This window comes from Rhinolophus sinicus, chromosome 6, assembly GCF_057876585.1.
Source record: "Rhinolophus sinicus isolate RSI-liver-muscle chromosome 6, RSI-T2T, whole genome shotgun sequence".
Taxonomy (NCBI): domain Eukaryota; kingdom Metazoa; phylum Chordata; class Mammalia; order Chiroptera; family Rhinolophidae; genus Rhinolophus; species Rhinolophus sinicus.
The window spans coordinates 53,415,820-53,438,372 of NC_142506.1; the positions used below are offsets into that span (position 1 = coordinate 53,415,820).

General features: G+C 36.6%; 1 protein-coding gene across 3 annotated transcripts in view; it reads left to right on the forward strand.

Moving 5' to 3' along the window:
* The window catches only part of DRC8 (dynein regulatory complex subunit 8), a 107,363-nt gene that overhangs the window by 52,960 nt on the left and 31,850 nt on the right, over nt 1–22,553 (forward strand). The gene's annotated exons all lie outside the window — the stretch shown is intronic.

The following is a 22,553-nucleotide window of genomic DNA, read 5'->3' on the forward strand; positions in this document are numbered from 1 at the left end:
ATATACAGATGCGCCTTGACTTATGATGGGGTTACATCCAATAAATCCATTGTAAGTTGGAAATACCATAAGTTGAAAATACATTTAATACACCTAACCTACTGAACATCATACCTTAGCCTAGTCTACCTTAAAGATGCTCAGAACACTTAAATTAGCCCACAGTTAGGCAAAATAATCTAACACAAAGCCTATTTTATAGTAATGTGTTAAATAGCTCATGTAGTGCTGCGCTAATGCTGCTCTGAACATATGGATGCATATGTCCCTTTGAAGTAGTGTTTCGGATTTCTTCAGATAAATACCCACAAGTGGGATTACTGGGTCCTTCTTTGTCTCTTGTTTTATAGTCTTTGTTTTAAAGTCTATTTCGTTTGGTATAGGTGGTGCTACACCAGCTTTTTTTTTTTTAATTTCATTTCCACTTTCATGAAATATCTTTTTTCATCCCTTTACTTTCAGTCCCTGTGTGTCTTTTCATCTGAAGTAAGTCTCATGTAGGCAGCATGTGTAAGGGTCTTGTTTTTTTATCCATTCAGCCACTTTATGTCTTTTGATTGGAGCATTTAATTCATTTGCATTTAAAGTAATTGTTGATAGGTATATAGTTATTGCCATTTTGTTACTCGTATTTTGGATATGTTTTTCTTCTTCTTAAGTCCATTTAACTTTTCTTGTAATACTGGTTTGCGGGTGATGAACTTTAGCTTTTTCTGTCTGGGAAGCTCTGTATCTGGCCTTAGATTCTAAATGATAGCTTTGCTGGATAGAATAATCTTGATCGTAGGTCCTTGCTTTTCATTGCTTTGAATATTTCATGCCAATCCCTTCTGGTCTGCAAAGTTTCTGTTGAGAAATCAGCTGGCAGTCTTATGGGAGCTCCTTTATATGTAACTAACTTCTTTTCTCTTGCTGTTTAAGATTCTTTGTCTTTAACCTTTGACATTTTAATTATGATGTGTCTTGATGTGGGCCTCTTTGGGTTCATCTTGTTTGGGACTCTGCACTACCTGTGCTTGTGTGGGGCACTCCAAGACCAGAGCTGCTGCTTTGGGGTTTGTGAACCTTTGAGAGATTTTAGGAAAGTCTGTAGCTCGAACCAAGACAGGCTGTTTGTATGGAAGAGCCATTGGAAGTGGCTTGGGTGTGCCCACAAGTTGGGTGGGGTGGGGTCTTAGGGAATCACCAGGGCTGAGTGAATGGTGTTAGCCAGATTGATGGAGACTCAGATATGGGGGTTGCCTGCATCTGCATGCTTGGAGCGGGGAGGACTGAACAAAGGAACAATAACTTCTGCCAGCACTTTTGTCTTGGAGAAAGCTGCCCCTCCATCCCTCAACCTGAAGCCAGACAATTCATTTCCTCCCCATATGTCCCTGGAGCCTTTCAAGCTGCTGCCCCAGTGCTGGAGCCCAGAGCAGGTGAGTCTGTCAGTGAGGAAGTCAGTGCAGGGGCCCTGTAAGAGGAATGCCTCAGGCACCCTCCGTCTCATTCAGCCACAATCTTTGCTGGTTTTCACAGCCAGGTCTTGGAAGCCTGGTGTGCGTCTGGGACCCCTTGCTCCTCAGGGAGGACCTCTGCAGCTGAGATAGCCCTCCCAATTTTTAACTGCCACTCATGGATATGGGCACCAACCTGTTCCGTATCTTTGCCCCTCCTGGCTTCCTGTGTATGTCTTTAGTTGTAGGATTTCTGATCAGCTAGACTTCAGGTGATTCTCAATGGTTGTTGTGCAGTTTAGTTGTAATTTTAATGTTTTCATGAGAGGATGAATGCAGTGTTTACCTACTCTGCCATCTTAACAGGGAATCTATTTTCACTTTTTATATTAATGCTCTAAATTTCTAAAAAGTAACATAAATATCTTGACATTTATTTGCAATCAGTAAACAAGTATTCATAAGGAAACAGTTGTTGTTTTTTTGACATTCAGTACTTTTCAAATCATTTTCCTATGGCTTGACCCTTTTAAAAGTCTTTCATAGTCTAGAAAGTAAAGAAAGTTGTTAAAATTGACTTTCTGGACTGATTAATTCAAGAAGAAATCAGGTGGTTTTTAAAGAAGTTCTTTTAAACTTTGTGACGCTGTTTTTTTAAACCACATGAAAAAAGAGAGATAGGAATAGCTGATAGAGAGCTGAAAACTACAGTAAGCTTTTTTCTAAACCATGAAATGCAGTTGACAGACTTCTTTATATAGAGGTCTACGATTGCACTTTGTGTCTAAGATTGAAAATTTTTTCATCAAGGAAAACCTTCCCTTAAAATTTGTAAAAGCTGTTTACAGTAAAATAGCAAACTATGACAAGATAGAAACCTATCCAGCCCATTTTAAAGCTAAGTTGGACCACATTTCCTTCACAGTGTAGATAACAGCAGCAGTGAACACAAGTACATATATGTTTAGTGAGGAAAAGTTTGTTTTATATTACTTACAAAATAATTATTCAAACCTTAAATTCTTCATAAAACTGAGAAAGTGACAAATCCAGATGAGAGAGGGAAGGGGAAGGGAAACTAATCTGATTTAGCAAAATGTGTTAAAACAGCTAGGATTACAGAAATAAAAGAATGAATTTGACATAATCCCTGTATCAGTTAACTGTTATTGTGCAACCATTTACCCACAAACCTAGCAGCTTAAAACAGTAAACACTTACTATCTCATACAATTTCCAGATGTGGCTTTACTGGGTGAATCTGGCTCAGAGTTTTTCACAAGTCTGGGCTCGCTTATATTGCTGTTGGCAGGAGGCCTCATTTTCTTACTGGTGAGTTTCTTGATACACAGGATTCTCCATAGAATTTATGGAATAGATTCTCCATTTGAGTGTCTTTACAACATGGTATCTAATGTCCCCCAGAGTGAGTCATCTAAGAGACAGACAGAGGTCAAGACAGAAGCCACAATACCCTGTATAACCTAATCTCAGATATTACGTACTATCATAGTCTGTTAGTTTATGATGGCATAAACTAATATTGGTATAATATTGGAGACGACTCTTCAATGGTATGAATACCAAGAGATGGGTGTTACTGAGAATCATCTTGGAGCTGGCTACCAGTCTGCCCTGTGGCCCCCAATCATTCACATCCTTCACACATATAGAGTATACGTACCCTCTTCCAAGGCCCATCAGAGTCTTATCTCATTATAGCATCAGCTAAAAGTCCAGAATGTCATATCTAAATCCAGCCCAGATTTGGATGAGGTTCCTTGGCTGTAGTTACTTAAGTACAGCTTCTTGAGTGCAGTTTCTTTCAATCTGTATACATGTGAACTAAAGAGACAAGTTATTTGCCACCCAAACCATACAAGGATAGATAGAGGATATACACTTCTATTAAAAAATGGGGCAGGAGGGGAAGGAGGCACACTCCCTTTTATGAGAGATATAGTACATGTTTTCAGCTAAGCAGCATTTTTAAGCCTGTCTTCTGCTAATAGAATTTTTGGAAGTCCAAAACTTTGTTTTAAATTTTGTACTGTTTTTGTTCCCTTTCAGTCCAAGCTGGAGGTGCAAATATAATTCTCTTAAAATCTTCATGGACATTCTATGAATCTTATTGTCCATTAGACAAAAGACACATACACAAATTTATTTGAGACAAGCCATTCTCTATTTTGGGCTTCTGCTGAGACAGCTGAGAGACATTAGGCTTCTTTCGAAGCCCTATTGTTTGATTGAAAGGATCTGAGACATACTCTTTCTGATATCTTAACAAAGGATTTTACAGTCACATACTTTAGTTCATGTTTAGACTGTGGTTTTCTGGCAGTGCCTCAAGTTTGATCTTTGCCCAGGAGCCATTTCTTATCTTAGCATCTGTTGCCATCTGGAGAGGCAGAGAATTTTCTTAACTAGCAATTCCTGGCTCCTTTTTGTTTAACAGTCTTTCCTTTGGATTATCCTTCTCCTTTTCTATTTTTATTATATGAAGCCAGAGGGAACCAGGGAGCATCTTCAATATTTCCTCTAGAAATCCTTTTATCTGCACCACCTAGTTTATTAGACATATTTTCTCCTTTCTATATTAATAACAATTTTTCTGCTATTCATAAAAAAGATCCCCCTTTGCAGTTTCCAATGTGATTTTCCTCACTTTTCTTTGAGCTCTAACCTACAGCCGACTCAAAGGCCATCACTCCCTGACTCTAAAGCCTCTCCCACATTTGTAGGCCTTTGTTATGGCAGCATCTCACTTTCAGGTACCAAAATTCTCTATTATTTATTATGTTAGTGGTGTACCATTACTTCTGCCATATTGTATTGGTCACACCATCAACCCTGGTATAATGTGAAAGGGGACTGACTATACGTATATGTGAAAACCGAGAGGCAGGAATCATTAGGAGCCATCTGGAGGTTGTTTGCCACGTCCCTGCCTTTAAGAATTTCATAGTCTAGTGAGCATGGATTAGTGCCCACAGGTCCAGAGCACTGCCGCATGCTGTTCATTGGGCATTTATAATCCTGAGCTGCTACCCTCAATTGAAGCTTAGAGATCAAGGTAAAAGGGTGGAAAAATAGTGCATAGGGTTATTGTCTTTGTATTAAAATACGAATTTTCTTTAGTATACTTAAGTTCAGCAGTAGCTGTTTGACTTCTGTTTCATATGTGGACATCTCTGGTCAGTTATCTTTTGTTACATTCTCTTCTCCATGTAGCTCTGACCTTCTGTACCTATCCTTTCTCCTCCTCCTCCTGACTTTCTTCTCACCACTTTCCGTGGAGCCCCTTGGTACCTCAGGCTTATTCGAATGTCAATAAACCTCTTTACAAATACTCTTTTTGTAGAACATCCCTCTCCTCTCATTTTCTTAATCCTGGCTTTTCTTTTGGCATACAACTTCTTTTGGTGCCATTTTGATTAATGGCAATTCATTCTCCCATGTCTTTTTGCCTTCAAGTAGTAAGTTGAATCAGCATACTTCCAATTCTAAATTATTACTCTTTTATTCTTAAATAAAAATTCTTTTTCCTTTGAAATTTGTTTCATCTTATTCACCTTTTCTCTTTATCACTGTCTCCCTGTAGCTGACTCTTTGTGATCAAAACCTTTGGTGCTTCTTTCTTTATCAGTTTTCTCTCCATTCCAAGTCCCACCATTATTCTGTGTGACTTCAATGACCAGCTAGGCCCCTCATCCGACACACTCATTTCATAATTCTGTGTTCTTTTCAACTTCAGTGACCTTCACGTCCGTTCTTTTTCAACACCCTACTCTCATGGCTAGTGTCTGTGAGACACTTTGAAAACTTCAGTTTTTTATTCTGTTGACTGACTACAATGTCCTGGATTTCTAGTGCTGCTCTGCTTCCTTACATGTAAAACACCTGCTTTTGGATCTTATCAAGACCTTTAGTTCCCTTGATCCTTTTATCCCCTCCCGGCTCCCAATTTATCAATCAAATAAAGCAGAATCTGGCTAATATAAGTAGAAAAGGAATTTATTAGACGACAGCAGCAAGCACACAAAATGAACAGGGAAGCTGGAGAACCAGCTTGAACAATGGGCAAGAACCAAGGAGGTTCAGAAGCCTGTGCCACAGCTAAGGACAGTTGGTTAATTTTCTGTTGTTGGCACCGCTGTCCCTAGGCCACAGATACTAAATTCTTACTGTTATTGCTTTTGCCATCACTATACATAATTTAAAAATTGCCCTTACTCTTTTGTATTGCTTTCTTAAGATTCAAAAATCCTGTAGAAGAATATCTGATTGGCTGAGCCTAGGTTACCTGCCTGTTCCTTCACTACCAGCAAACCGGGAGAGGGAAGAGCTATCCTCTTTGGCTCACTTAGTGAGAGAGAGGACATTGCTCTGCTAATACGAGTATATCTCTCTAAATAGGAAGGATGTTTGGATCCTAGGCGCCAAAAAAAAAAAAAAAAATGAAGAAGGAAAGCAGAGAAAGAAGGAGAGGAAGAGGAGAGGAAAAAAGAAGGAGACGGAGGTGGGAGATCAGGTGGAGGAGAAAAAGGAGGCAGAGGCATGTGTAACTGCACATGAACTTCATATCTTTTTTTCCTTTAAATTAAAGTTTATTGGGGCAACAACTGTTAGTAAGGTTACATAGATTTCAGGTGTACAATTCTGTACACATTATCTATATCTCACATTTTGTGTTCACCACCCAGAATCAGTTCTCTTTGTATCACCATATATTAGACCCCGTTTACCCTCTTCTAGAGCCTTGATCTCCCCTCCCCCCTCCCCCTCTGGTAACCCCTAAACTATCGTCTATGTCTATGAGTTATTTTTCTTTCAGTTGTTTGTCTTGTTCTTTTGTTGTTCTCGATTTATATACCGCATATCAATGAAATCATATGGTTCTCTACTTTTTCTTTCTGACTTATTTTGCTTAGCATTATAATCTCAAGATCCATCCATGTTGTCACAAATGGTCCTATTTTATCTTTTCTTACCGCCAAATAGTATTCCATTGTGTATGTATACCACAACTTCTTTATCCATTCATCATCCATCGAAGGACAGTTTGGTTGTAAAGAAGCTTCATTTCTTTAGCATGCATTTTGCTTTCATCTAAGCCAGCTTTGTTTAGCCTGATAGAATTAGAAATCACTTGCATTCTTTCCCCAGATCCTCCTGCCTCTACGTATACTGTACGTTCACTCCTGTAATCATTAAGCCCTCAGGACATTAGGTTCTGGTAGCATCAGACTCAGTTAAGAATAAAGCTTCAGGTCTATCAACCATGACCAAGACACAATAACCAAACCTAAAATCAGAATAAGGTTTTAGTCAAAGATTACACCTTGGCCTCAGGAATGTTTCTGATCCCGACCCATGAAAGAGGGCCAGCCCCACAGCCGCCTCCCTGGAACCAGGCAGAACAAGGCCATGACTGCCCTCAGGGCCCGATGCCGTGATCAGCTGCTCCCTGTGCTGGCCCCCACCCGCCAGTGGAACCTCCATCCCCAACTCCCATGATTAATGGTTTCCCTTTTATAACCTGGCCTCCAGAAGCCATGGGGAGCCAGGGTTCTGAAAGCGCTAGCTCACCTGTGTCTCTGGGCTTGGAGCCAATTCCTTAAATAAACCTTTACTTTCTTCGCTGCAAACTCCCGCTCATGTCTTGCAAGGCTCGAATGTGCACAGATGAGCGGACCCTTTGAGTCTGTGGTAACACATCCACCAATGTACTTTAGCGCCCTACTGGCTGGGGGATGGGGGCAAGTTTGCCTAAAGCTGCCTGATCCAACTTTAACCTTCTTATCTCAGTAGATTATCTTGCTTCATACTTTCAAAAATGGTAACCATCAGGCCTGAATTCCCTTAACTTGTTGCCTCTATCTTTAAACATACCTTCGTCAATACTCTCCTACTTTCCTTTAGTTATTTTAATGGAAGAGCTGTTCCTTCTCTTGTTCAAGGCTAATTTTTTCATTTGTGTTCCTGATCTCATCCACTTTTGTCTTCTCCAGGACTTTTCTTCATTAATTAAGCCTACCTTTGCTTTAGTTAAGATTATTTATTCATATTTCTTTTATGCCAGATATTGTTGAATGCCAGAGATATAAAGATGAATTCGATAAAGCTTTGAAGGACTTACCATTTAGTGGGGAAAGATAGACACAAGTAATTGCAGTACAATGATTTAATCACAATCATAATTTGTGTAATTTGTTTAATACCTGATTTTCCATTAGAATGTCAGCACATCAGTTTTGTTCTCCCCTGTGTCTTCAGTATCCAGTACATAGTACGTGCTCAATGAATATTACTGATGAATGAAGAGAAGTATGCACAGCATGCTGTGTAATCACATGGGACAGGTACTTGACCCAGCCTAGACAATGAGAGCAGGAGGATTGCGGGAAGAGATTGCAGAAGCAGCATCTTAAAGGTTTAGAAGTCAGCAGAGAAAAAGTGGGGCGCGGAGGGGAGAGTACCTGCTAGAGAGAGAAGTGTGAACAAAGGTAGGTTTTGGGGAGGGCGTGATGGTTTGAGCAGTTAGGTGTTTAAATAGAGTTATTAACAGTTAACATCTATGGAGTGTTTACATACATAGTTAGCATATGTTTACATATATATTCTAAGTATCATATATACATTTTCTCATTTAATACTTACAATGTTCTGTAAGTAAGGTCTTAGTCCCATTTTAGAAAAGAAAAGTATGTTTGATCCTTAGGGAAACTATATAACTTGCCCAAGACCTGTTAGTCTATAAAGGTTAGAGCAGGGATTTGTTTTGGGTTGTTTCTGTCTGCAAAGCTTGATGTTCTTTAAAACTACCCTCTTCTGTTAATGTAGTGATTCCCAAACTTGGCCACTCATCAAATTCCCTAAGGTAGTTTGTAAAAATACAGATTCCTGGCCCAGGATACTGAAACAGAATTTCCAGAGATAAAGCTTACAGATTTGTATTTTCAACAAGCTCTTGGGTGATACTCATACAACTGGCCTGATTCTCATCCTTGAGAATCAGTGAACTTGTATATAGTGTCAAGAGCAAGGTGGAGTAGCTGACTAGATCAGGGTGATTTTCCTATGTCTTGCTAAGGACCTTTGACTTTATCCTATAGGTGATGGGGGAGTTTCTGAAGGGTTTTAAGCTGGGAAGTCGTGTAATCATATGCATATTTTGTATATCCCACTTTGCCAACAGTGTGAAGGATGAAATTGAAAGTACAAGATCGCAGGCAATAAGTATTTATATCTGCAGATTTCTGTCTTGTCTGATTTCTTCCTTTTCGCCCTCAAACATTCTCAAATTCAAAGATTTTTTCCTCTTAATTCTACCAATCTTACAATTATGTGAGTTTCCTCTGTTTCCTTGCTAGTTTCTTAAAAGAAACAGCCACAGTAGTCCCCCCTTATCTGTGGAGATATGTTCTAAGACCCTCAGGGAATGCCCGAAACCGCAGGTAGTACTGAATACCTATATACTTGTATACTGTGTTTTTTCTTGTACATACATACCTATGATAAAATTTAATGCCTTTCCATCTTAACTAAGCACTTATCATGCACTGTGGCTATAACTTCTGTAGTTTGATGTGCGACAGCAAAACTAGCACACATTTCTTTATCCTTCACAACTTAACGGACAGACAATTCCGTCTCACTGTAAATCTTAGCAACTTCGGCATACGATGTTTTTTTCTTTCCTTATTAAGTTAGAACTTCAACCTTTTCACTTAAAAGAAGTACTTTATGGCTTCTCTTTGGCATATGCGATTGTCAGCACTTTAAGGTGATTGTTCAGAAAAACAAGGGTGACTTGAACACAAGCACTGCAGTTCCTTGCAGTTGATCTGATAACCAGGACAGCTGCTAAATGCCGAATAGGCGGGAGCTTGTCCAGCAATACTGGACAAAGGTGTGAATTATGTCCTGGTCGGGATGAAGTGGGACAGTGAGAGATTTCAGCATGCTGTTCAGAACGGCACTCAATTTAAAACTTGTGAATTTGTTTATTTCTGGAATTTTCCATTTAATATTTTTGGACCATGGTTGACCGCGGGTAACTGAAACTGCAGAAAATGAAACCACGGAAAGTGAAACCACGGATAAGGGGGAGGACGACTGTGTACTCAATGCCAGGTTTCAATAAGTTCAAGAAATATTACTTGTCATTTTCGTCATTACTACCTCACCCTTAACAATCCAGCTTTCACCCTCTTACCCTACATATTCTCCAAGGTCCTCTTTCATTCAGTAAATATTAATTGACTGTTATTTGCAAGCATTTCTCAGATTTTGGCTTGAAATATTAATTCTTGGGATCCAAAAGATATCTCAAGCAATAGAAGGAATCAACCATTGGTGGAGAAATCAATCAACAAAGTCTTAATGTCCTAGCCTGTTTTAGAACTGGTGTTATGAGCAGATGGCCCACAGGCAATTATAAGTTAAAGAACCTCTATCTGAAGATGGATGGAGGGTCTGATGGAAAATTAATTTCCTTTTCGATAGGTTGAGTTTGAGGAGGTGAGATATGTAGTGTTAGGTTGGTGCAAAAGTAATTGCGATTTTTGCAAAAAAATTTTTTTAACCTTTTAAACTGCAATTACTTTTGCATCAACCTAATAGAAATACAGGACTGTCACTTTGGTGAGAAAGGGATTAAAGCTAGATAAATAGATTTTTTAGTCCACAACATGAAGTGTTAAGATGCTGAGAGTGAATAATACGTGAAATTCATGAAATGTTTTAGTGAAATTTGTATATTTGTAGTTGTTTATATCTTAAAAACAAATTCTTCCACTAAAGGAATGATAAATATATCTATCACAAGGAGTTTAGTTTATCATGACATATTAAAATTTAAAATTACACCAACGTTCAATTTGACTTTTTGGTTTGGATCTTAATCATATGAGATCCTCCCAAATGGGTGTATTTTACTAAAATAAAAAAGTGCTGTCTCATAAATTTTATATACTCCCTACCCCCATTTTTATGTTTTCTATTCAAGCTGTATGTCTCTCATTTTAGTTTTTCTATTCACTTTATTTTTCTTTTTATTGCTTTATTCCCCACTAATTTGTCTAAAGAATAAAAATCAACCTACTTCTCTTCATTAAAATTTGGGATTAATTTTTTACTGTTTTTTGTGGTTTACTTTTGGTTGTTGTTATGAAATGTTCCCTGAAGTGGGGTAAGCAGAAATGTAATATAATAAGACTTCATGTCTGGTTAGAACCCTTATTTTCGTATTACTGCATGAACTATAATTTTTAAGACCCTATGATAAAAACATATTTTAAGCAGGCTATAAAACTGGCCATACTTGGAGCAATTGTCTTTCGTAGGAAACAAATTTAGTATCTAAGTCCTATTTTATGTGCCATATATTTAATGTAAAATTAGACAATTTTTAATTTCTTTTTTACAACTACTGTATAGATAAGTATTACGAAACTTAAAAGCAAAAACATTTCAAAGATTCAAAGCTTTTTGTGAAGAATTACAGATATATTAATCTTAAATGTTAACTCTATTATATGATAATATTTATAATCTAAGCAATTAAAAAATGCTTTATTTACTTATTTCAGTTACAATTGACATTCAGTATTATTTTATATTAGTTTCAGGTGTACAGCATAGTGGTTAGACATTTATATAATTTGTGCAGTGATCTCCTGATTAATACGCACCTGGCACTATACATAGTTGTTGCAACATTATTGACTATATTCTCTATTCTGTACTTTACACCCTGACTATTTTGTAACTACCAATTTGTATTTTTTAATCCCTTCACCTTTTTCACCCAGCTTCCCAACCTCTCTCCCTTCTGGCAACCTTCAGTTTGTTTTCTTTATCTGTGAACCTGTTTCTGTTTTGTTTGTGTGTTTATTTTGTTCTTTAGATTCCACATTTGCAAACTGGTGCAGATACTATGGACAACGGTTTGGAGAACTACCTATGACCCTGCAAGTCCACTTCTGGGTAGTTATCCGAAGAAATCCAAAACACTACTTTGAAAAGATACATGCACCCCTATGTTCAGTGCAGCATTACTAGGAATAGCCAAGATACCATAGCAACCTAAGTGCCCATCGATAGACGATTTGATAAAGAAGATGTGGTACACATATATAATGGAATGTTACTCAGCCATAATAAAAAAGGACAAATACTATATGATCTAAGCAATTTTTAAAAGCAATGAGAAACAGAATAATGTAGCTAAAAGAATAGAATCTTTAACACCATGCAACCTTGGACTTGAATCTTTAATTTCCTATTTGCTAGATGTTTGTTCTCAAGTCATTTACCTTTCTAAGCCTCAATAACTTCATCTTGGATAAGGATATCCTTAGATAAGGATATTAATGCCTAATCCAGATGATTTCTGTGAGAAATAATAATAGCAACTCACATTTAATCAGTTCTCCTTTGTGCCAGGATCCCCACATACATAGTTTCCTTTAATCCTCACAGGAACCTTGGAAGGTAGCTATTACTATTATTATTATTAATAATTGTTATTCCAACTTTGTAGAAGAGGAAACTGGGCTTCAGGGAGATTTGTTAATTTGCTGAAATTAGTAAGAGCTTCAGGATCAAGCCAATTTTGCTTGACTCCAGAGCTTTAGCGTTTAAATAGAATTATTATATAAAACATAACTTTTTGTGTCATATAGTACATGTATAAAATTTGTTTCTTCAAATCTATTCCCCATACCCATCCTGGAAATGAAGCTAATATGTCTACTTTTCACATTTTAGAATACAAAGTAAAGGCAATCTCCGAGTTACAAACTCCAAATTTAGTGTAATAAAAATAGCTTACGTTTTTGAGTGCTTCCTATGTACCATGCACTTCCCATATCATATTTAATGCCCACAATGGCCCTATGGGATAGGTAACTATCATTAGCTCCAATTTATAGACTGGGGACTGGGACACAGAGAGGTTAAATAACAAGCCCAAGGTCACATTCCACCTGGCAAAGCTGGGATCTGAACAGTGAGACCAGAGCATATGGATTACATTATTTATGCATGTTTTGAAGAGTGCGGTACCTAGTATACATTTGGTTCTCAACAAATATTGGTTAATTGAGTAAATGACTGAATAAACTGATAAATGAAATAAACATGGCCTCTCTTGTACCCTTCTTACTCTAGGTCTTCAGTTAGTAACTAACTTAATTTGGTAACAGCATCTGAAATGATCTGAACTGCTATTTCTTCCCCATCGTCTTCTTCATTCTTTCCACTCAATAATTACGTAATTGCTGTTCATGTTCTCAAATGTGGCTAACTATGGTGGTGTATGTCTGTTGTTACAGGGCTTGGGAGAATGAGGCTAGAAACTTGCCTGAGCCGTAGTGTGCAATGCTTATTGGATATTCGCATTGTGTAGTATCTATGTGGTTTATTTATTTATTTTCTTATCATTTAATTGTTCATATGACAACTTTTATTGAGCACTGAGTACCCTCCACGTGTCTGCTTGTGCTAAAGGCCTGGGGATACAACAGTGATGAGGAGATAAGGCCTCTGACTGTTGAATTCACATTCTGATGTGCTTGGGGTAGGGAACAGTCTTGCAATTACAGTGTTATGGGGAAGCATTGGGTGTAGTGGGGATGCGTTTGTCTTCTCAGGATCACTGCTGACTTTCCTAATGATCCCTTTTCCTCCCCAACAGCAGGAGTGATCTTCCTTGATTAGAAATCTAGCCAGATACTTCCCATTTTATAAATTTTCACTTGATATCTATTACCCTTGGGATAAAATACAAATTCCTTTAATGTGTCTTACAAAAAAAGACCCTTACTAATCTCCAGACTGTCCCCACCTGGCAACTACCTCTTATTATAAGGAAAGAGCAAAAACTTGAACTTTTGCTCATACTTTTTAGTTTTTCTTTCCTGAAACTGCATTGTAGTACGATTTTGCTTTTTGTTATTTTGAATTATTTTTTAAGGGACAGGAAAAATTGGCCTAGTTAATATAAAGGATCTCATTTTTAAAAGCACACTTAAGAATTAGTATTTAGTAAATACCCATAAAAATGCATCGGGAATGGAGGGTACACAATAATTGAAAAGTGTACCTGTTTGTTAACACTCTTAAAAAATACTTCCAAGATTCTTATTTTATCAAAACAGATAAACCTTCAGTCAGTATACAACATATTTTAAAGTATACAAGAGTGTCTGAAATGAGGCATATATTTCTATGGTTCTGTTATAAAAATGTGCTTGTTAACTAGTATTTCTGTTATTATTTCACCATCTGACCATCTTGTAAAAGTGCCTATTTCCACATATGGTCATTCCATGTTTTGCTAAATGGGCACTCTATAAAAAGTAACATTTTTTAGAACACCTGCTGAACATGACATTTCTGTGAAAATAAATATATTATTGCTAATATTTTCCTCTATGCTTGGCAAAATTGCATGTATCTTACTGAAAACTTACATAACAATTTTAGCTCTATTTTATTTTTGAGATAACATTTCTGATTTTTGAATTAGATGTAACCATGAATTAAATAGACAAAATTACTTGAATTATCAACCAACCATTTTCTCATATATGTTAAGGTTATAGTTTAAACAGGCTCTATAGCAAAAAATTATTTCCAGAGCACATTTATGAATTATGGCTTAATTTACATTTCTATTTACATGACTAATCAAGAGTTAAGTTTAAATGAGACTTCGTGTCTTGTGAAGGGAGACTGAGTATGGATATTTAAAAAAAAATCTTTGTGAGACCTCAGTAAACACATTTTTCATGTGTGGTGGCCATAGTGCAGTGCTTTTTTGAAACAACAGCAAGTGATTAGTGTTTAAAGTGGAGAACAGTAAACCGAACCCTGACCCATGACCACATAAACATGGTTCAGAGGGGATTCTTCCATTAGTTGAGACGGCTAAGTGTGTTAATAACTAATGAAGACATAATGGATTACAGTTAGTATCAATTTATAATAGTGTTACTTATACACAAATATATAGAGAGACGCATTTTACCAAAATATTGTTTTTACTTAGTGATTGCATATTTGATCACATTACATTTCATTCTAATAAACATATAGGTAAAAATGTATTTCTTAAAATATAATCATTCCTTCAAGTACTTCGCTTGTCGTATATTCTAATAATCCTCAAGATTTTCTTCCAAATAAGTTACTTTTTCATGAAATATTTTTAAATCAGAGGCATTATTTCAATTGTTATTTTGAAATGTTGATTTGAGCAGTGTAAATTGCCAGATAGTTTTGCAAATATTAACATTCATTATTTAAAGACAGAATGCAAAAAGACATTGTTATGCTTTCATTTGAATTTGAATAGTTTAAATATTTTCTATATATATAAATATATGTATATATATTTTGACAACAATAAAACTTTCTAAAGCTTTCATTAGGTTGTTAACATGAAAATGTTGATAGGTTAATATAACTTTCTGACATGTTACCATGGTATTTTAGCCAAATATGATGATACCAGTTCTTATATTTTGGTAAGAATATACATAGTCAATCTGGCTTTTTTATTTTTATGATAAAAAGTTTAGTTAAATAAAAGAAGTCAGGAATACTTAAAAAAAAAATCACCAGCCAGAAAAGGGCAAAAGGGGAAAGTAATGCCTTAGTTTGGGTTTGGCTTGCTGGTTGGTTTAACCTTGGATAGTAGTGTTCAGGAGTATTAAAATTGGTAAACTCATTTTGTTGTTTGATATGTATGCCCTTTAATTTTATAACCAATAATACATTTGAATTTGGATGAAGCGTATTTATTTACTGTGGTGTCTCCTCTATTCAAGATCTGTTCTTTTCACTAGTTTGGAAATATTGTAGCCAATAGAAGCTAACTTTTTCTAGAGCGCTGGGCTTGCTTTCTCAGGTAGCAGTGTCAGCTACTAATATGACTATTGGACTCTGTCAGAGTAATGCATTAAAAAATAGCCAACCTTGCCTTGTTTTAATCTATTTATATAATAGTCTGTTTGAAGGTTTTAAATACATTGTTTTCCTGCATAAGAGTTCATTCATGTTCAGTAGGTGTCTAGTTTGTGGCTAAATGTGGTTGGTGTGTGTCTGTGGAGAATTAGGCTAGAAACTTGCCTGAGCTATACTGTGCAATTCTTATTGAATATTCATATTGTTTAATATCTATGTGTTGAGGAAGTTTCCTTTCATTCCTAGTTTTTTGAGTGTTTTATCATGAAAGGATGTTGAATTTTGTCAAATACATTTTCTGTGTCAATTGATATGTGTTTTTCCCCCCTTCATTCTGTTAATGTGGTGTATTTGATTGATTTTCATATGTTGAACCAATCTTGCATTCCTGGGATTAATCTCATTTGGTCATGGTATATGAAATCCCTTTTATACGTGGCTGGATTTGGTATGCTCGTATTTTGTTGAGGATTTTTGTGTTTATATTCGTAAGAGATATTGGTCTTAGTTTTCTTCTCTTCTGTTGTCTTTTTTTTTTCTTTCTCTTTTTATTTTTCGTATCAGACAAATACTGACCTTATAATGTAAGGGATTGGGAAGTATTTCCTCCTTTTTAATTTTGGAAGAGTTTGTAAAGGATTCATGTTAATTCTTCTTAAACTATACACTTTAGATGTGGCACCATATATATGTTTACATCTTAAATTTACTATTTGGAGCATACGGCACAAAAATATACTCTGCGTGATAAGTAGCACAATGGAGACGTGGTCCACACTATGATACGTAACGTCCTCTTTTAATATTGGAAAGGTGGAATAGAATGTGTGTAAAGAAGCCTGATAAGATTGCTTCTCTCGATTTATTGATTAATTACAGGATAGATAAGAACCTCTTGTTCAGCCATTTTTAGCGATTTTTACTCAGAGTTAGTACCCTTTGGCTACAGGTATATTAACAAATGATGGAAGTGCATGAAATAATGGCAACATATTTATCATATAGTATTTTGGAAATTTTTACTCTTTCCTATACCAAGGCTTTTGAGAATATTTCTACCACACAGGTTTTCTGGTCAATAGTTAAGTAACCTGGTTTTCAAAAGATATGATTTGGAATGGTAATTATCATAGGGTGGAGAAGCTTTTGGCTATTATTAATACTTCAAAACATTATTTCACTACAAAATTTTAAGAAAACATTTCATATTGGAATCATTTGGCAGGAAAATAAATGTCTGGAAATCTCTCCCTGAGCTGTTAAGATGCTGCAAATAAAATGTTTATTTAACAGGGACACATTTGATTTAATGCCGGTATACATACTGCCGTAATAAAATGGATTGCCTTGGCCACTCTGTCCTAATAAGTAAAGGCTGAACAGAATGAAAAATCAACAGATCTCCTTGGGTCTGTAAGAGATGGGAAGACACAGAGCAAACTATTGCCCCCAGAATTGGAGAGACAGGTGAATATAGAGAGTCACGGCTTACCTGAGCAAAGACTCAGAAGCAGAAATTACCACGGGCACCAGTGTCAGAGCAGGAAAACCTGAACTGTAAATTGATGAATTGCTGGAGGGTCAGTGTGGACAAGTCTGAGAGTTAAAAACTCCAGGGGAACCCTGGAGTTATAGAGGATCCCCACACTTTTGTGAGTTTTACCTCCAGGAGATTGACCAGGTTCTCACAGTGACCATCAGGGGGAAATCCCCTTGTGTTTCCAGTAGGAAGAGGGGAAAAGGAACCATTTTGAATTACTTCAGATAATGTGAGTATAAAAAAAGTATAACCAATATGCTAAGGAAGGACAGAACATAGATTCATATAAAATGCTCAATTAAAACCACAAAAGGCAGAAAAAGGGTGGAAGACAAAAATAGAAAAACAAAGAACAGGGCAATAAATAGAAAATAATAACAAATATGGTACATATTAATAACTTTTTAAACACCATTTTAAGATTGTCATTCAGTGACATAAGTACATTCACAGGGCTGTGGAGCCATCATCACTATCCATTTCCAGAACTTCTCGTCATCCCAAGTGGAAGCTCTGTACCCATTAGACAATAACCTCCTATTCCTCCCAGCTCCTGGCAACCACCATTCTGCTTTCTGTCTCTGTGGGTTTGGCTATTCTGGGTACCTCATATACGTAGAATAATATAGTATTTGTCCTCAGTGTCTGGCTTATCTTATGTAGCATAATGCCTGTAAGATTCATCCATTTTGTAGCATGTGTCAGAATTTCATTCTTTTTTAAGGCTGAGTAATAGTCAACTGTTGTGTATTTTTTAAGAACCATGGAAGGATTTTAAACCAGAGAGTCATATGAGCAAATTTTCATTTTAGAAAGATCATCTTAGCAAAGTGGGCTATGGTTTGAAGGATGATGGAATAGGAATGGAGGGAAAGGAGACTGAAGGCAAAAAGACAGGAAGTGACTATATTAATCCAGACAAGAAGTAATGAGGGTCTAAATTTAAGCAGTGGCAGTGTATTTATAAGTAGAATCAGTAGGTATTGATGATCATATAGAACTATGAGGACGGGTTGTTGGCAACTGAATTAGTTGGGATGATAAATGTGGAGGACAGTAATCAGAGAAATCAATGGAAAACAGCAATGACAAAAAGTAGTAGGTGATATGTCATGAAGGAATGAAACTTAATGGATAGTAGCCTTTAACATGAGGGTGAGACAAGGAAGCTATCAGACAAGTCCAGAATGTAGGACATTATGTAAGATGCTGCATAGCTTGGTCTCTTTGACAAGCTAATTTCATGGGGTACGGAGGGGTAGGCAGAGGTCACAGAAAGATGGGCTGTTTTAGTTTAAAAGAGACCAAAAAAAAATTATAAAATCCAAATGTAGTACATAACCTTTGATTAGAGTTTAGGTTGAAAAAATAAAAGTTGAAGTGGTACAGTTGGAGAAATATAAAAATTGAATAGATATTAGATGATCTTAGTGAATTTTGAAGGATGGCATAATTATATTGGGGTTATGTAGGAGGATGTCCTGATTTTTAGGAGAGACATGCTGATGTATTTAGGGATGAAGTATGGTAATATCTGCAATTTATTTAGAGACAGTGACATAAGGAGGAAGTAACAAATGGCAAAATATTAACTATAGTTCAATGCAGGTGGTGGGTATAGAGTTATTTTTACAATACTAAGCTTTCAACCTTTTTGTATGTTTGAAATTTTTCTAAATTAAAAGAGTTGGAAAAAATATAACACGCCAGGAATAAGGGACTGTGAGCTGCAGTGGAGAGCCCTGAGAGAGTTGGGCCAAGGAGAATAAGGGGCCAGTTCTCCGAAGACTTAGAGAGGTAGTGATTCCCAGCTTTTATCACTTCAAAACATGAACATGGAAAATAATGCTTGTAGGGCATACTGGGGTAACTAACAACTGGAAGAGTTTTGAAGCATCCATAATGATGAAAAAAAATTCATTGCATTTCCTTTATAATTTTTATAAGAAAATAAAACAAGAGTATTAGGACATTTTTAAATGATGCATTTAAATAAAAGTTCCAAATATGTTTAAAATTTTTAATAAAGGGCTTGAGCTTGCTTCCCAGAATACTTTTTAATACCAGATCTTATACTAGAAATGAGTATACTCAATTCTTATCAAACTTTTTAATACGATCTCCTCAATTTTTTAGTTTATCACCAATGAGTTTTGCTCATGTAAAAATGTAAAAGCATTTTTCTCAACCATTGAAAAGTTATAACACTTGAAATTATACAATCTAAAAACTCGCCCTTTAATTGACAAATATAACTTAGAAAATTTTGTACTAATGCCAATGGTTTTTAATCCAGTTGAACTTTCTCATATCAATGATTTCAAAATAATGATAAAGGTTTAACTTATGTAACATGCGTGTGTTGCTAGAGCCATGCAGCCGGCCTGGCTGCTACTGAAAAAGGCACGTCAGCTGCAGAGGCCAGAAGTAGCTGATAGAGGGCAAGATACGGATTTGGGGCTGCGCCCTAGAGCCACGAGCTCCCTCAGTCCCCACAGAGCACACATTATGCTCCCTGGGCATCTGGAACGGGAACTTCTCCAATGGCTCCATGGGTTCCTTGTCCATGGGGGGGAGTGGTGCATTTGGTACCTGGCTTCTGAAATAGGAGCCCAAGTGGTAGATCACCTTCTTGGCAACGTGGAGCAGTGGGTGTCTGATGGCATTTGTGCTTACCACCTGCGCACATCAAGGGGCTTGCTATCAGATCCTGTACTGCTTTGAGCCTCCTTCTGGGAAGCCCTGGAATAGATGCGTTCAGCTGCTCCACTTCTGGCCACGCTGCGAGATGAGAGGATTAGTATTTTGGGGCCCCCCTGTAATCCATTCACATATACTAATATCCAGTAGGCGAGGATTCCTGAGTGAGGGCAGTCCGAGATTTCAGCTACGCTATTAGTTATTCCTGACAGATGATAGTTAGAAAAAGGAGATTCCATGATCAAGTACCTTTGGAAAATGCTGTGCTCAAGTTAGCAAGTTTCTTTGCAGTAGAACTTCCCAAAAGCTTTAATATACTAACATGTATTATAAATCTCCAAAGGAGAATATAAGATTCAAAGTTTCCCAGACATTTTTAATCATTGAAGTCTTATTGAGAAGCATCTTGATAAATAAGTATAAAAGAGAACAGACTTTAGAAAATTTAGAAAATATTGATAAGAGGTTGTTAAAAGTTAATGCCTGTTCTTAATATAAAAACTTAGACGTAGGAATGGAATGCCTTAAATTATAAGTAATACCTATGTCAGAACACAAATCAGCATTATACTTACTGGTAAAAGACTAATGTTCTAATCTATTAAATGATAATCTTTTTAAAAACAAGGATTATCATTATCACTTTATACATTAAAGTTGGTCAGTGCCGTAAGTCAGGAAACAGAAATAAGAAGTATAAATTTTGGAAAGAAGAGACAAATTGTATTAAAAGAACATATAAACAGCTGGAAAAGGATTATAATTAGTAAGAAGTTTCAGGAAATAAGGTTAGTAGAAAAAATAAGATTGGATAGATACGAGGTGGATATAAGATTAATAGAAAAAAACCCCAATATTTACCTCAACTACCAGAAATTATAGGGTTTAAAAAAAATCCCTCACAATATCTAGAAAACCTACAAAATACTCAGGCATAATCTTCTTGGAGAATTGTGTGTGACTTATATGAGGAAAACCATAATATGTAATATTTAGAGATATAAAAAGGGATCTATACTTAACACGTTGCGTACGGATCACGAGAATCTTCACGAGGGATTTAAACCCCGCCGTACGCAACGTGTTAATATATACCCCTTAGATATGGAAACTGTTTTAAAATGTTAATTGTTTCTCAATGTGTAGCTTCATTGTAGTAGTAGTAAAACTCCCAATGGTGTTTTATTTGGAATTTCTAAGTTTTATTTGGATTTGTAAATTTTATTTGGAAGAAGAAACAGATTATTAATGAACATTCGTAAGAGCGGCCATACAGTGGCATTAAATAAAATAATATGGTAATTGCATAAGACTAGGCATTCAAATCAGAATGGAATCAATAGAATAGACAATCAATAGGAGGAGTCTTCATCACATAACACTATCACACTGTAAGACTATAACACATTATAAAATAGGAGGAAAGAAATCAGGTGCTTAGTAAATAGAAATTACAGCAGGTCCTCGAATAATGTTTCCTTCAATGTTGTTTCATTATAATACTGATGAAAAAAAATTGATTTTGGGCCGGAGTCACTGTGTGTGGAGTTGGCATGTGCTTCTACGTCTGCGTGGGTTTTCTGCAGGAACTCCAGTTTCTTCCCACATCCCAAAGATGTGCACATTAGGTGAATCAACATGTCTGCACTGTCCCAGCCTGAGTATGTGTGTAGGTGTGAGTGGCCCTGTGATGGAAGGGGCACACCTACCTGTACCCCTGAGCTGGAGTCGGCAGGATGGAAAAGAATTATACTTATTTCTATTAATCTTTCTTAAGTGTATGTGTAGCTCACATTTATTTCAATGTTTAATATTAGAAGTTTTTGATTTGGTGATTTGTGGTGACCAGAAATATGCCCTAGGAATTAACTCTTGTTTATATCAGTTAGCCTAGGGTAAAATTGGTTTCTTTATACCTCATTTTGATTAAAGTAGCTGTTTCCAAGAACCTACTGATGACATTAATTGTGGACTTATTGTACTAAGCTAAGATTAGAAATTAATCTTTCACTTTGAATCAAATCAATATAAATTTCAGATGGGTTAATGAATAAATTTTTAAATTGTAGAAGAAAATAGAATTGAGTATTCACCAAACCTCCAAAAAAAGATGATTTTCTCTCTTCTTCTTTCTCCCCTCCCTTCCCCTCCCCTCCCCTTCCCTCTCCCCTCCCACGCCTTTCGCCTCCTTCTCTCTCTCTCTGTCTCTCTCTGTCTCTCTCTGTCACTCTCTGTCTCTCTCTCTGTCTCTGTCTCTCTCTGTCTCTCTGTCTCTCTGTCTCTCTGTCTCTCTCTCTCTCTATCTCTCTCTCTCAAATGGAAGTTGTAATGTTTTCTTCCCACACTGGGGCACATATATCCTGTATTTAGACCAAGATTTAAAAAATTACAATAATTCTCCTCTAAAGAATTTTTGGATAATATGAACATCATTTAATTTGACTTGGGAATGTGACACAAGCATAGCATAAGAACAAATTTTAAAATAGAACTGTCTAGCTTTGAGGTAGGCTGCCTGGGGTGGTTTTCTACCTGCATAGGTGATCAGGCAAAGGCTGGAGAACCACACATCATGCATGTTGTAGGAAGTATCCATGACACTAATTGAATTGTTGGGCTAAACAGCCTCTGATATTCCTGCTAAGATGCTAACTCAGGAACAGCCCGATGGAGGGGATGCGTAGGGCCAGGTATAGAGAAAGGGGGCACAGCTTCCATGCCCTCTGGGTGCCACACTGTCCCAGGACCTCCACGTGTTCACCAACCAGGAAGTTCTTCAAGGGATAAGTTTCTAAACTGTATAGGATGATAGGAAATCTCAACAGATGTGACTACCTAAACGTAAGAGATAAGGAATGCACTTTACAAATGATAAATTTAAAAAGCAAATAAAAGCT